Raw genomic sequence first — 14,869 nt, 5'->3', positions numbered from 1 at the left:
AATTCTGAATGCCTATGACCATGCTAGATCATGCTTCTGGTCTTGGTTTTGGGCCTGACTAGCATTTATATGGGAGACCACTGGGAATGTCGAAAGTTGTAGACACAAGTAAAGAAGTCATGGTTGCACACTTGGAAAATAGTGGACCACATATGCTGAATGAATTGAAAGGCTAATTCAAACATTGGCTTTGTAAATTAGGGGGCCATGAGTCTTACTTCATTTGACCCCATTGTTACCACTGAGCCAGAGATGGAAAATTTTTACAAGTTATTGTATTCTTATTTCACTCTTAATCTTTCTAGACCTGTTTGTATTCTACCAGCTCTCTCATAAAGCTGCTGACTAAGGACTTGATTTCCTTTACTGATTTACTTGCTAACAGATTTGGAAAATTGGGGAAATATGTAGGGACTATGCTGGGACTGTGAACTCTTTGAGGCTAACTCTTGTGTATGTTCTTATCCAAGATTCAGGCCCTATTGTACTAAGTGCCTCATAGTAAAGAAGAGACTGTCTTACTCCCAAAGAGTCCACAGTCCCAGCTTTGGATTTCCCAGAGTCCTTTGACTTCTACCCATCTCTTACACCTTTAGGATTGGCCCACCCCTAAAAATGCTACGTTGTAACCATAGATCCACTAATAAAAAAACCTCAGTGCCTTGGGAATTTAATTCATCTCCATGCAGAGACAGCAAAAACTTAGGTACCACTTCAGGCCAATTAAGCCTACCTCATAACTGGGTCCTGATCTCAGCAGAGAGCTCTAGATGCCTGTACATGTGTCAGAAAACTACTCCAGTGCAATGTAATTACAGCGCATTGGAGCAGACTTGATTAATTGAGTCTGCTGGAGTGTGCTAATTAGCACACTCCAGCCAGCATTTACATCTTGTGTATCAGCATCCCCATGCTTCAAAATGGCAGCAGGGGCACTTTAAAGAGCCCCACTGCCATTTTGAAGCATGGGGACAGGAATACATGAGACGCTGCAGGCACTTCAATTAGAGCAGCTCTCAGAGCCAATCTAATTAAAGAGACCCACCCCTGGAGCATGTGTAAAAATGCCCCTAGTTGCTATTCTATGTTTAATCCCATTTAAAATCTGGTTTAATGCCCAGAGTTGAACTCCTGCAGAAGAGAGAAGTGTGCCCAATTATTATAAAAGAGGTAGAATCAGAGCCATAATTTTGGGGATTCAAATGATGGTGAGATCAAACAAGGGGATTTTACATATCCCTATACCCAATAGCACCTACAAAATTGCATAGTAGTAAAATCCAAATTTGCATTAATTTTTGTCCCAGTCTTGCTCATGCAAATTCCCCTGGCGCTGCTCTAGGACACCTCAGAACAGAAACTGTATCTTACTTAATCTGTTGGGAGCAAGCTACACATTTCCTCAGTTTCCAGAATCTGCTAGAAAGTAAATCAGTAAAGGAAATCAAGTTCTGAGCCAGCAGAGCTCTAAAGCACTCGTTAAGCTTTAATATCTCACTGAAGTCTGAGAGACAAAAGCACATGCTTAAATGCTTTGTGAAACAGGGCTGACTCCAGGCCTCAGTAAAATGCCCTAAATACATTCAATAGCACATTTCATGTAATGGGTGAGATTCTGTTTCTGAAATAAATAACAATTAATTATTAAGAACATCCTATAGCAATCACATAATAGATACAGGTTGATTTAATAGGCAACTTGTTACACTGAGCCAAATACTAACCAATATTTCCAAATATAGATAGCCGGTAGCTGCTGTTTAATACAAGGTGGAATCTTTATTTGTGACTGATTTATGACATTTTTTCTTAGACATGTCATTATGAAATGGACTGAGCAACTGAAAATCTTCCAAAACACCAAAACAGTGAAAAGCTGAAAGGCCAGCATAAGCCTATGGAGGAATGAATTTGATGGGATCTGTCCATTTTGTCTGCCATCCCCATCACACCCACCTTTCTCCTGCTTTCTTCCTCCTGCCCAAATTAGAGTTTCTCTATCTTTTCTCTTTGCTCAGCTTTCCTTCCCCTCCCCCAACCAGTAGTACTTATCACATAAATGCTTGGTGGGGCAGAATGCTCCAGAGAGACCTGCAGGTTCTATTCCCTGGTCTACCACTGGTCCAACCTCCTCTTGAATTTGCACAAGGTAGGGGTGAGGACCACTTCCCTGGGAAGCTGGTTCCAGATTTTGGCCACCCTAACTGTAAAATATTGCCTTCTGATCTCTAACCTAAACCTATTCTCCATCAGCTTATTATCATTGTTCCTTGTCACCCCAGGTGGTGCTGGGGAAAAAAGGGATCTACCTATTTGCTGTTGATCTCCCCTGATGAGTTTGTAGACAGCCACCAGGTCCCCCTCAGCCTCCTCTTGCTGAGGCTGAACAGGTTGAGGTCCCTCAGTCTCTCCTCGTAGGGTCTGTCCTGCTGCCCTGTCACCAAACGGGTGGCCCTCCTCTGAACCCTCTCCAGGCTGGCCACATCCCTTTTGAAGTGCGGTGCCCAGTACTGGACGCAGTACTCCAACTGCGGCCTGACCAAAGTCGCATAGAGGGGGAGTATCACTTCTCTGGACCGGCTTGAGATGCACCTTTGGATGCATGACAAGATATGGCTGGCCTTGCTGGTTGCGGTCTGGCATTGGCAGCTCATGTTCATCTTGGAGTCAATAATGACTCCAAGATCCCTTTCCACCTCTGTGCTTTTAAGAAGGGAACTCCCCAGCCTGTATGTATGCTGTGGATTCCTTCCCCCAAGGTGCAGCACCCTGCATTTGTCTACGTTGAACCCCATCCTATTCTCATCTGCCCACTTTTGTAGTCTGTCTAAATCTAGTTGCAGCCTCTCTCTCCCTTCAAGTGTGTCCACCTCGCCCCACATCTTAGTGTCATCAGCAAATTTGGACAGCATGCTTTCCGCACCCTCATCCAAGTCGCTGATGAAGATGTTAAACAGTGTGGGCCCAAGGACTGAGCCCTGGGGTACCCCACTGCTCACATCTCTCCAGGTTGAGTACAACCCGTCCACCACTACTCTCTGGGTACGCCCCATCAGCCAATTTTTTATCCATCCAACTGTGCAGGCATCAATGCCGCAGTCGCTTAATTTATTGATGAGGATGAGGTAAGATTTAGTTACTGGAGGCTGGACAGAGCCCCCTTATTGGTTCTCCATATCACTGCCTTAGAGCCAGCAAATCCTATCGAACAGGCATTATGTTCACATATTTAGTTCATTTGCCCAAGTAGGTGAGCCCTGAATAACACACTGGTCCTGGCAGAGTCTACCACTGTGCTATGACAATTAGATCCTAATTATCTCTTTGAGTAGCGATTTTATGCCAGTCCACAGTGGGTGTCATAAACTTCCTCATCATACAGATGATAAAGGACAACAAATAGGACTTTGGAGAACCCACCCCCTGACTTGCTGTGTTTCTATTTAGTTCCTTTCACCAACATTTGAAGAGAAGAGAAGGCTGCTGCGTGCTGGGCTATGTGTGTCTGTCTAACTGATGAAGAATGAATATGTGTATTTCATCAGGTGTGCATTGAAATGAGACAGGGGTCCACTGGAGAGGTTATTAGGCAGGTCACTAAATATAATTCTGGTAATTTAACAAATTGCTGTTCATTCATCCTACTTAGGGAACATTTTGAAAATGGGCCTGTCATTTTTCTGTACCCACGCACACAGACAAATCAAAAACTTCATTTCTTCAACTTTTTAAGATTGCTAAGAGATGGCATTTTGTTTCCTTCTCATAACACTTCAACACCCTAAGTACTTAAAAGCAAGAAAACACTATTTAAGGACAATTATAACTTTTGCTCTTCCCATAATATCAACAAACATATTGCTTGTTCTTCTCAGTCTGGGCTGTATTTTATCAGCAAAAAGCTTGGAGAAAAAGGATAAAATGTTCAATAGAAGCTTATCTCTAATTGCTATACATATGCACATATGCAGACACCCATAGACACATTCATGCACATGCAAACACAGATGTTTTGTCTCCAGTAGGAGAAAGAACGCTGTTCAGAAGCATACAGAGCAAAATTTTAAGAAACATCAAAGTGACTTAGGAGTGCAAGGCTCCAGATGTAACTTCAGCCCATTTAAGAAAGGGAGGGGGAGCTGCTTGCTCAGGAGCACCCATCAGCTCCTCTAATACAATGGTTCTGTTCCTGTAGCAAAGCTAAATTGCTCTTTTCTACCCAGGATGAACCAAGGTTCACATTATGATGGTTGTGGCCCACTAGAGAAACATACAGACATAATAGCTATCTTGGAACAGTACAGTTGTATCACTGGAGAATATCCAGCGATGTTACATCCACTCCCTTAGCCTTCATAGCTGTCAGGGACAGTTAGTGCCCTAAGTCAGGTGGGAACCCATGAAAATTTGTGCCACTTAACTAATGCACTTCCAACAGTAAGCATGACTTGATTCTGCAGATACTTATACATTTAACATTCCTCCTGGGAGTAGTTTGACTGATTCCCCTGGGGCTGCCAGTGGTGGGAGGGGTAAGTATATGTATGCTTATCAAATTACAGGCAAAACTGCAATTCTCCAAAGTGGTTTCAGTGATGAATATAAGGACTTACTTAGATACCTAAAGAGGAACCGAGCTCGTTAGAAAATCCAGTCCCAAGGGTCAGTGCTGAGCATGGGGTATCTGACTTATTGTGTGTAGAGAAATTCAGCCCTAGTTGTAAATGCTGAACACTAGGAGAACCAGCTGGGTTGTCATCATGGAGCCCTTGGAAATCTGACTATTCCAAGCTCTGATGGCCTTAAAAACCCTGCCTCTCACATGGACAAACCGGTCATGTTTGAAAACAAGTCAACAGGCATGATTTACTTACAGCTTTTCTCATTTACCCACCAGACGCCTGCCAACACCAGTCACATGGCTCACAGCCATAAATGTCACCTGTTCTACATTGCCTTCCACATCACCCCCTGTGTCTCTGGAAATCTGCTGACATCCCAGAAAGGAAGGCAGTCATCCTGCTTTCCCTTTGTGCCTTGCTAGCAGGCTTCATGTGTTGTTTTTTTATTCTGCTGCTGTTAGGATTGCTGTTCTGTTGATCCCATTTAAAATCATTGATTTGCCAAGGAGTCCTCAATAAGCAATTTAGACAGATTTAAGCTGTTATCTTGCAACCGATCACATGGTGCTGGGAAGGGGATGGGAGGAGAGGGAGAGAAGGAGATAAAAATAAAGAGGAGGGCCAAATGAAGCTAGAATCACCCAGGGTGAATCCATACCTCCATCACAGTGAATGGGTCTGATTCCCTCTGACCCCACTAGTAGTAAAGGGGTCTCTGCTCCTTACATTGAATCATAGAAAATTGGGGTTGAAAGGGACCTCAGGAGGTCATCTAGTCCAAACCCCTGCTCAAACCAGGACCATCTGCAACTAGATCATCCCAGACAAGGCTTTGTCTAGCCGGGTCTTAAAAACCTCCAAGGATAGAGATTCCACAACCTCTCTGAGTAACCTGTTCCAGTGCTTTACTACCATCCTCATGAAAGAGTTTTTCATAAGAGCAAACCTAAACTTTCCTTGGTGCAACCGGAGACCATTGCTCCTTGTTCTGTCATCTGCCACCACTGAGAACAGTCTAGCTCCATCTTCTTTGTAACCACTCTTCAGGTAGTTGACGGCTGCTATTAAATCTCCTACCAACTTTCTCTTCTCCAGACTAAATGGGTGCCTGTAGACTTGCAGGGAGGCTGCTCTGATGATCAGCTGTAATTACTGCACACTGGAGAAGACTCAATTAACTAAGTATACTGGAGCATGCTAATTAGTGCACTCCACCAGTCTCTGAGTCTCATGTATCAGCGTTCCCACACTTCAAAATGGCAGTGGGGCACTTTAACTAAAGCTTATGTGATGAACTTTCCTGATGCCATTTTGTAGTGTGGAGACACTGCTCTAATTAAAGTGCCCACAGAGTCTCTTGTATCAGCTTTCAGTTCCCTCAGCCTCTCATCATAAGGCATGTGTCCCAACCCCCTAACCATTTTCATTGCCAAACATAGACCAAGCATTTACATGTACCAAGCATTTACTGACCAGACCTCAGACACAATTTCTAAACCCTGTCCTACTGGCAAGATATCCAATGTCTTTCATGGAGTCACTCCAGATTTACTGAAGTAGCATGAGTCAGATCAGGGTCAGGTTCAGGGACTTTGTAGGCCTCAGAAATTGACCTGAATCACCACAAATGGGGCTGATTTTTTTCAGACACTGATGGACACCAGGGCTAGGGACAGACATTCAAAAAGCCTGTACCTGAATTGATTCAATCTTTGCAGGTTAGTCTAACCTGCCTAGGTTGAATTGGTTTGCAAACTTCACAGACATTCTCTCTGGACTGAGGAAATGTCGGCACATGCCTGCAGTGACTCAGGCTAGAAGCTGGGAGGTGCTAGAGCAGCTCTCCCATCCCTTCCACAGTGCTGAACAGGATGCCCTGATTAGGGAAGGGTGTAAACCTCCACCCTGACCTGCACTGTCCCAAGCTTTTCCCTACTTGCTGCTCAAGGGGAAGGAGTGTTGCCAGAGCCCAGGCCCAGGCTAGCACTCTGAGGCAAAGCAGTGTTGTGCAGTGCATGCATCTGTTGCTGATACTGAGCTTTTCAATCTCCTTCTCCCACCTTCTTCACACTGTCTGCAAACCTGACAAGCAAGGGAGCCAGCAGGGGGCTGATAACACAGCATTTATTAGCCCATCAACAAAACAAAAGTTTCTCTCATTAGTTCAAGTTCTTCTTAAACAGCTTTTTCCCAGGAAGGAATAGAGGGACATTACCAGCTAACCTGCTGGCTCCAAAAAGCCCTAAGTGGACACTGTTCTGTCTGCCTGTCCCAGTGAAATTGGAGACAAACACACACACAGACACCTCTCAGCATTAGCTAGCATACCACATGCCTAGGGTCCATGGGGCTGGGATCAGTGCAGTGGGAGATGGGGGGGGGGTGGAGGGGGCAGAATCCCTACTTGAGCAGCAAGCGGGGGTGCAGGGCAGCCAGGCAGACCCTGCTGCTGTGCCTGCAACCTCTGTGGGAGCTCTGGCTAGAGAGCAGAGGGGTGAGGCAAGTCCTGTTCTCTGAAGCAGACACCACAGCCCAGGGCTGCAAAGCATCTGGGATGCTGGGGAACTCTGGTTTCATTGCATAAACTGATTTAAGCCAAATCAGTTAAGTCTAATACTACATTCAACCAAGTTTATTTTAAACCAGTTTCAGCCATTTTGAAACTGGTTTATCTACACTGAACTTATGTTCTGTTACATGTTTAAACCCATTTCTGATCGCTTAAACTGGTTTATGTGTAATGTCTGTCCCTAGCCCAATAATCAGGACCAGATTCCCAAGGGCTCAGTGCCCATAGTGGGGCCTGGATGTCTAGGAGCTCAGAACCCACAGTTTCCTGCAGGCCTGCCAGCTCCCATTCAGGCTCAAAGAGATTTCACTCCTCCCCTCTTTCTTCAAATCATTGATTTACCAAGCAGTCCCAGGACTCAAGGGAAATGTTTCTGCCTCTGTTCCTTACAAAGGTACAGGCAGTCCTTGACTTACAATGTTTCGAGTTACAATGTTTTGTACTTACAATGTTTATAAATTGACACCGTTTCAAATTTCTGATGTTAGTTTTCACTTCACAATGCTTAATCTGACACCATGCCATGCCAGTGAGCAAGTTCATTGTGTTGCCCGTCTCCCTGGAGAACATCTGTCCAAATTTCCTTGGACACTTTTTTAAAGAAAGCAGACAAGACTCCAGAAAAACCTGTAGCCAAGACTCCCAAGAAGACTCCAACCAAGAGCCCTTCAAAAAGTCCAGCAAAGTCACCTCGAAGAAGTCCTTCCAAATCAATGTGATTGCTATTTACAATATAAATACATTGATGTAGCTATATTACTCATCTATAATTGATTGAATACAAAATTCTGGGTTATTTTTGGTGAAAATAGGGTATCGAGCCTTGGTTCAGGAACCAATCCCCTATTTATGACATTGTTTCCTATGGGAAAATCAGTTCCGAGTTACAATAGTTCAACTTAAGAGGTGGTTTTCAGGAACCAATTGTGACCTAAGTCCGAGGATCTGCCTGTAGAGATGTTGCTATCCAGGTTGGGATGTACCTGAGGACCCCTTGGGGTTGATTCCGTTAATGCCCTCAGGGACGTGTGGCAGTGAAAGAAAGGAGACACCCAAGCTTCATTTAGGAGGACTAAAACTAAGGGAAACTTCCTCTCAAAGGAAGTGTGGGCCACAGATCCCTAGATAAAGCAATAAAAGCCTATATGCTCTCCCCAAAGAGTCTATACTCACAGCCTGAGGCTGGGTGCAAAGTGACTCCAACTTCTATCTTCCTGCCTCAGAGTTCCCATTGTCAGAAAATGGATGGTGCAAGACAGAGATACCTCAGAATACATCCGTCTTGTCCCCTCTGTGAAGTGATCTCTCCATCCCTGAGCGGCTTCAAATCCCTCACTGGGTGATTCACTGCTTGATTTCAGCCTAGATGAAGTCCAGACTAGGAAAGCTGGCTGCCATGGCCTGCAGCCTCTCACTGCCACCACTTGAATGGAGGGACCACTCAGATGGCTGCTCTACCCTGCTAGCCCCTCTTTTAGGCCTCTTCCAGTGCCTCCCAGATGTCATAGCTGATAGTGGGGATACAAAGACAAGGGGAAAGCATGGCACAACTTGTAAGCCAAAAAGTGCTCCCAAAATAGGTGACCAAGACCTGTGCAGAAATTGCATTGGGCCTGAGAGAAATTTCCTTCCAGCCACTGTCAGGGCCAGCTGCCACCCCCCACCCCCCTCACTCCTGGCTCAGCACAGCCAAAGCAGGCTTCTCCAGTAGCACAAATTACCCTGTGTTAGCAGCCTCCAAGAGAAGCCAGTAGACAACCTTCTCTGAGAGGCAATTTATCCCATGACTGCAGGGTTTTGATATGTCAGCATCATATGCTGCCTTCTACTGGGGCAGGACAGGGGCAGAAGGGCCCCTGATGTGATACAGCACAGCAGAGCCCTTGTTCTTATTCGCCTGTGCCTGTGTTGTTGGTTCCCAGGGCAACTCTGAAACTCAGGCACTGGAAACATTCCACCAGCACCATCTTTGCAGGCTGTGAAGTGTGCATTAGGCTCATTATGTTCACTTGTTTGCATAACTTTCCCACTCTGCTTGTTTTATTAACATACATGGGTGATTTCTCCTAGGCATGGATCCTGTCTGGATGCAGATCACTCTATGACAAACTGGACTCGTCTCTGAGACAGTAATTACCAAGCCTCCGCTATTCCACAAACGAGCACTGGCTCAGAATTCCTCACCTAGGATGCTGCCTTGGCCCACTGACCTTTCCTAGGGGTGGGGGAGGGGAGCATTACTGACCAATTCACTGGTCTCACACTCCAGAGAGCTGTGATCTGCACAGGGTATTGAAATATGGTGCTGTGGGCTCTGATCAGTACTGGTACAGACATCCAGCCAGTTTGGTTCTGCACTCACAGAGCACTCCCTGCCTGTCCCCAGCAAAACAGTCTCAGTGCACTTTAGATTAAGTTCCTACTACCTGAACATATAGCTCCAGTCCCTAGGGCTGCAAACTAAGTCCATTTAGGGGCATTTCCCCAGTTAATTGCTTCCAGCCTACCTCCTAGTGAACCTACTTCTATGTATAGCTGCATACAACCCCATTCCACTTCCCCAGCAAGTCAGGTATCACTGTACATCCATAGGCCTCCAAGCTGCTCACCTACATGGGAATGAGCTTTAGTTCTTTCTGTTTCACAGATGGGGAAACTAAGGCACAGAACAGGACAGGATGACCTTTTTTGATAGGGAGTGCTGATTTTGCACACCTTCCTGTTGGGGTACTCTGCCACCCAAATGTACAGCAGTTGCAGGAACTCATCCTTCCTGAGCATCAGGACCCCAGCTAGGGTCTCACGACAAGTACTAAAAAAGAGACACAACCAAATACAGTGGCCACTTGTGGAATCATTGGCCTAAGTGACTTACCCAGTATCCCACAGGGCATCAAAGGCCTGGTCGAGAACAGACTCTGGATTCCTAATCCAGGGATGGAACCTCAACTAGGGATCCATCTGCTGGTAGGGTTGCCAACTCTGAATCTATTCCAGGAAGTTTCATCATATGGCGTAATGACATTAATGACTAATCTACTGTACTCTAAAACTCACTCACTACGGAGCCATCATTTTGCCTTCGGTGGATACAAGGAGCATCATATGAATCATAATTTCACATTTTAAGCATATTGCCTAAATAAGCAATGCTGCAAAATCTCAAATTATAACATGAATTTTATTTTTTAAAAAGTGATATCTGATTAGGGATACTTTGCTTGTAAACACATTTAAATGTTTGTGTGCATTATTTAAAAATACAGAAATTAAATAACATTCTAATACCATTATAACATGACAGATACAGCAAAAACTCATGAATTAAACTTAAAATCAACTCTTATTGTATTTACCTTATAGAAGTCCTTCATCTTCAGTCATTTCCGGGTTGTTGTTTTTTTGAAAGTGCGAGGCAGATGCAGTGTAGCATAATTAGTAGACTAAAGAGACAATGTTAACATGCCTAAGACACAACACCCACATGCCTGCAAGAGACAACATGAACGTGCCTGTGATACACAACTCGAATGTGCCTGTGTGAATTCCATATATCATTACAGATTACATATGGTACATAGACATTACATCAGGAAGGCAAATGTACATTACTATCACATTGTAAAAGCCCACTGGACTACTGTATAAATTTGATTCAACATTTAAAATTTATTTCAATGAATGCCCTATCATTTATCTCCATGTGACTGTCAGCAGTCTCCTGGAGATTTATATCTAATTCCTAGAGACTCCCAGGCAATCCTGGAGGGTTGGCAACCCTGCCTGCTGGCTTGACCTGCTGTCCTGGGAGGTCTACTGCTTACCTGGACCCTGGATCTGAGATGTCATGGAAGGATTACCACCACTTGTCCAGCCCTCTGACCACTACCCCATGCTGCTTATCCATGTGGGCACCAATAATACTGCCAGGGGTGACCCTGAGCATATCCAGAGTGATTACAAGGCCTTAGGTGCAAGGGTGAAAGAAACAGGGGCACAGGTGGTGTTCTCCTCAATCTTTTTGTTCAAGGGGAAAGGGCCCTGGCAAGAGTGGACACATCCTGCATATCAATGCATGGCTTCACAGGTCGTGTTGCTAACAGGGATTCGGCTTCTTTGACCATGAGCTGTTGTTCCAAGAAAAAGGATTGCTAGGAAGAGATGGGTTCCACCTGATGAAGAGAGGGAAGAGCACCTTTGCAGACAGGCTCGCTAACCTAGTGTGGAGGACTTTAAACTAGGTTTGCCAAAGATGGAGACCTAAGCCCTGAAGTAAGTGAGGAAGCAGAAGACCTGGAGGAAATGCAAGGAAGAGGAGGCAACAGAGAAGACCTCCTCATTCTTCCTGACAAAGTAGGGAAATCAGCTAGTTATCTCAACTGTCTGCATACAAACAAATGGAGCCTGGGAAACAAGCAGGAAGAACACAATCATGGAAGTCCTCACACAATCATGGAGCTATGATGTGATCTGAATAACAGAGACTAGGTGGGAGCTCGCATGACTGGAGCATGGTCATAGATGGGTACAAACTGTTCAGGAAGGACAGACAGGGGAGAAGAGGAGGAGGAGTTGTGTTTTATGTAAAAGAGCTGTATGACTGCTCAGAGCTCCAGTATGAAACTGGAGATAGGCCTTGCAAAAATCTCTGGGTTAAGGTTACAGGGGAGAGCAACAAGAGTGATGTTGTGGTGGGGGTCTGCTATAGACCACCCGACCAGGAGGATGAGGTGGATGAGGCTTTCTTCAGACAACTAGTGGAAGTTTCCAGATCATTGGCCCTGGTTCTCATGGGGGACTTCAATCACCCTGACATCTGCTGGGAGGGAAGTACAGCAGTGTGCAGGCAATCCAGGAAGTTTTTGGAGAGTGTTGGGCACAACTTCCCAGTGCAAGTGCTGGAGAGTTACTAGGGGCTGTGCTCTTCTTGACCTGCTACTCACAAACTGGGAAGAATTGGTGGGGAATGTAGAAGTGGATGGCAACTTGGGCAGCAGCAACCATGAGATGATTGAGTTCAGGATCCTGAGGAGAGGAAGGAAGGAGAGCAGCAGAGTAAGGACTCTGGGCTTCAGAAAAGCAGACTTTGACTCTCTCAGGGAACTGATTGGCAGGATCCCCTGGGAAACCAGTCTGAGGGGGAAAGGAGTCCAGGAAAGCTGGCTGTATTTTAAAGAAAGCTTACTGAGAGTGCAGGAGTAAGCCATCCTGAGGTGCAGGAAGAACAGGAAATATGGCAGGTGACCAACTTAGCTTAGCAGGGAACTCGTTCCGTGATCTTAAACAGAAAAAGGAAGCTTACAAGAAGTGGAAGCTTGGACAGTCGACTAGGGAGGAGTATAAGCATTGCTCGAGTATGCAGGGCAATCAGAAAGGCCAAAGTGCAACTGCAGTTACAGCTAACAAGGGACATGAAAGGTAACAAGAAGGTTTCTATAAGTATGTTAGCAACAAGAGGAAAATCAGGGACAGTATGGGTCCTTTACTGAATCGGGAAGACAATCTAACAACAGATGATGATGAAAAGGCTGAAGTACTCAATGACTTTTTTACCTCGGTCTTTACAGGCAAGGTCAGCTCCCAGACTACTGCACTGGGCAGTAGGGCTGTGCAAGGCTTTGGACAGAGCTTCGGATCTAGAGAAGCTTGGGATGCTTCGTGGTGTGAAGCAGCACATCCAGGGCGAAGCGCTGCCTCGTTCGGCGTCCCAAAGCGCTTCGGAGCCGCCTCGGAGATCCGGCCATAGGGTGTAATGGGGAAACAATAAAATACCTATAACTTTGTTGTTTTTTGTCCAATTTGGATGAAATTTTCAGGGATGGTAGACTTTGTAGAGAGCATGAAGACTTCCAAGTTATAAAAAGATTGGTGAAGGGTTTTGGGGGGAACAGCATCCCAAATTCTTGAAAGCAAAAGTCATGTCACGTCTAGATGTTACAACATAGCAGGGTGAAAACTGCAGGGGTGGTAGCTCTTACTGAAGCCACAAAGTCTGACAAGTTTCAAGAAGATAGGTGCAGGAGTTTTGGGGCAACTGTACCCCAAATTATTGAAAGCAAAACTCCCGTCACGTCTATGTGTTACAATACAGGGAGATCAAAACTGCAGGGGTGGTAGATCTTACTGAGGCCACAAAGCATGCCATGTTTCAAGAAGATTGGTGCAGAGGTTTGGGGGGAACTGCCCCTCAAGCTGCAGACAAGCAAAACTCATGCCATGGGTTCTCGTTGGACTGACTGTGTCTGCCTTGGGGCGGGAGGGGAGACACTGCTGCTGGCCTGGCTGCTAAGCTGCTGTGTTACCAGTTACCAATCAATCAATCATGAGACCAGGGACCAGGGACTCGGGGACCAGCTCAGTATGCAGGACCTAGCTACTACATAACTACTTACCCTGGTTTTGCAGATGCTAATTGATGCTCGTTAAGGAGAGGAAAGAATCAATACAATCAACTGCCCCAAGACAGACAGTCTTGGCACGAGTTTTGCCTGTCAGCAGCTAGGGGTGCAGGGCCCCAGCACCCCCCTGCACCGATCTCCTCCACAGCTGGCAGGCGTTGTGGCCTCAGCAGGGGCCACTATCCCTGCAGCTATCACCCCGCTGCGCCTTAACACACACAATGTCACCCATGGCACGAGTTTTGCTTGTCCACAGCTTGAGGGGCAGTTCCCCCCAAACCCCTGCGCTGAGCGATTGTGAGTTGTAAGAAAGTATTATTATTATTATATTCTGGCTGCACCAAGAGCAGGATCCCCCGTGCTGAATGCCGTGAAGACACAGTAACCATCATATTGGCCAATGTCTGGATTTGGCCTGGAGGTTTCTGGAGCCAGGCTCACATCCTCTGTGAACTGGACCCAGGGAAGGACATGTAACACCCTGCTGGGATAACTCTGCATCTCACCACCAGATTGAAGATCATACCATTTATTTTAAATGGATTAGGTACAGAGGAAAGAGAACTGAACCACCAGGAGTTGCCCACAAACAAGAGCAGTGGCAGACCTGGGGCTACAACTTAGGTCTCTCAGATCCTAATTCAGTGCCTGATCTGCTGGGTGACACTGGCTCCATAAAGTCTCAACTGCATTCTCCTTGGACTTCTCCAGCAGCTCCAGGCTGAGACTGAGGAGGGGCTGAGGTTTGCTTTCAGAGGTCTCCCCCCAGCCCTTGCACAGTTCCTCTTAGCCTCAGGTGACATCTCCAATGCTGTGAGTATCAGTTCCCTTTGGAGCGCTGCTAGTCTGTCCTGTCAGAGCTAATGCTTAACCACAGCTCCTGCCACTGTAATGAGAGAAGTGCTGCCTCCCTGCTCCAATGGGCCTTTGTCAGTGGCATGTACCATGTGCTCCTGTATGGTGTCTAATTTCATTTCAAAAGAGTGGAGCTGTAAGGGTAAATAGCAAGCCAGGGTTTCCACAGCAGCTCAACTGATCCTCTGCCTTTGCTGGCTCAGAGAAGCAAACAGAGTCCCCATGCTGCAGATTTGTTCAGGAAATCAGCAGTTAAGCAGCCTCGCACATTGGGTAAGAGACCTAAAGGTGTTGTACAAATGACAGGGGTTTAGTTCTCCCTAAATTGAAATGGTGGGTTTTTAATTGGTGGGTTTTTAATTGTGTCAATTAAAAACCCACCATTTCAATTTAGGGACTTCCATCACATCACAGACACCTGCCTC

At 45.8% G+C, this 14,869-nt stretch overlaps 1 long non-coding RNA gene across 1 annotated transcript in view; it reads right to left on the bottom strand.

Moving 5' to 3' along the window:
- Positions 1-10,714, bottom strand: part of LOC109284488 (uncharacterized) — a 42,095-nt gene extending 31,381 nt beyond the window's left edge. The window contains exon 1 of the long non-coding RNA XR_009456519.1: positions 10,548-10,714. This is a non-coding gene — a long non-coding RNA (uncharacterized LOC109284488). The remainder of the gene's footprint in view (positions 1-10,547) is intronic.
- Positions 10,715-14,869: the final 4,155 nt, after the last annotated feature.

Source organism: Alligator mississippiensis, chromosome 14 (assembly GCF_030867095.1).
Source record: "Alligator mississippiensis isolate rAllMis1 chromosome 14, rAllMis1, whole genome shotgun sequence".
NCBI classification, from domain to species: domain Eukaryota; kingdom Metazoa; phylum Chordata; order Crocodylia; family Alligatoridae; genus Alligator; species Alligator mississippiensis.
Note: the sequence above shows the minus strand (reverse complement) of the source record. Positions and strands in the feature narration are given on the sequence as shown.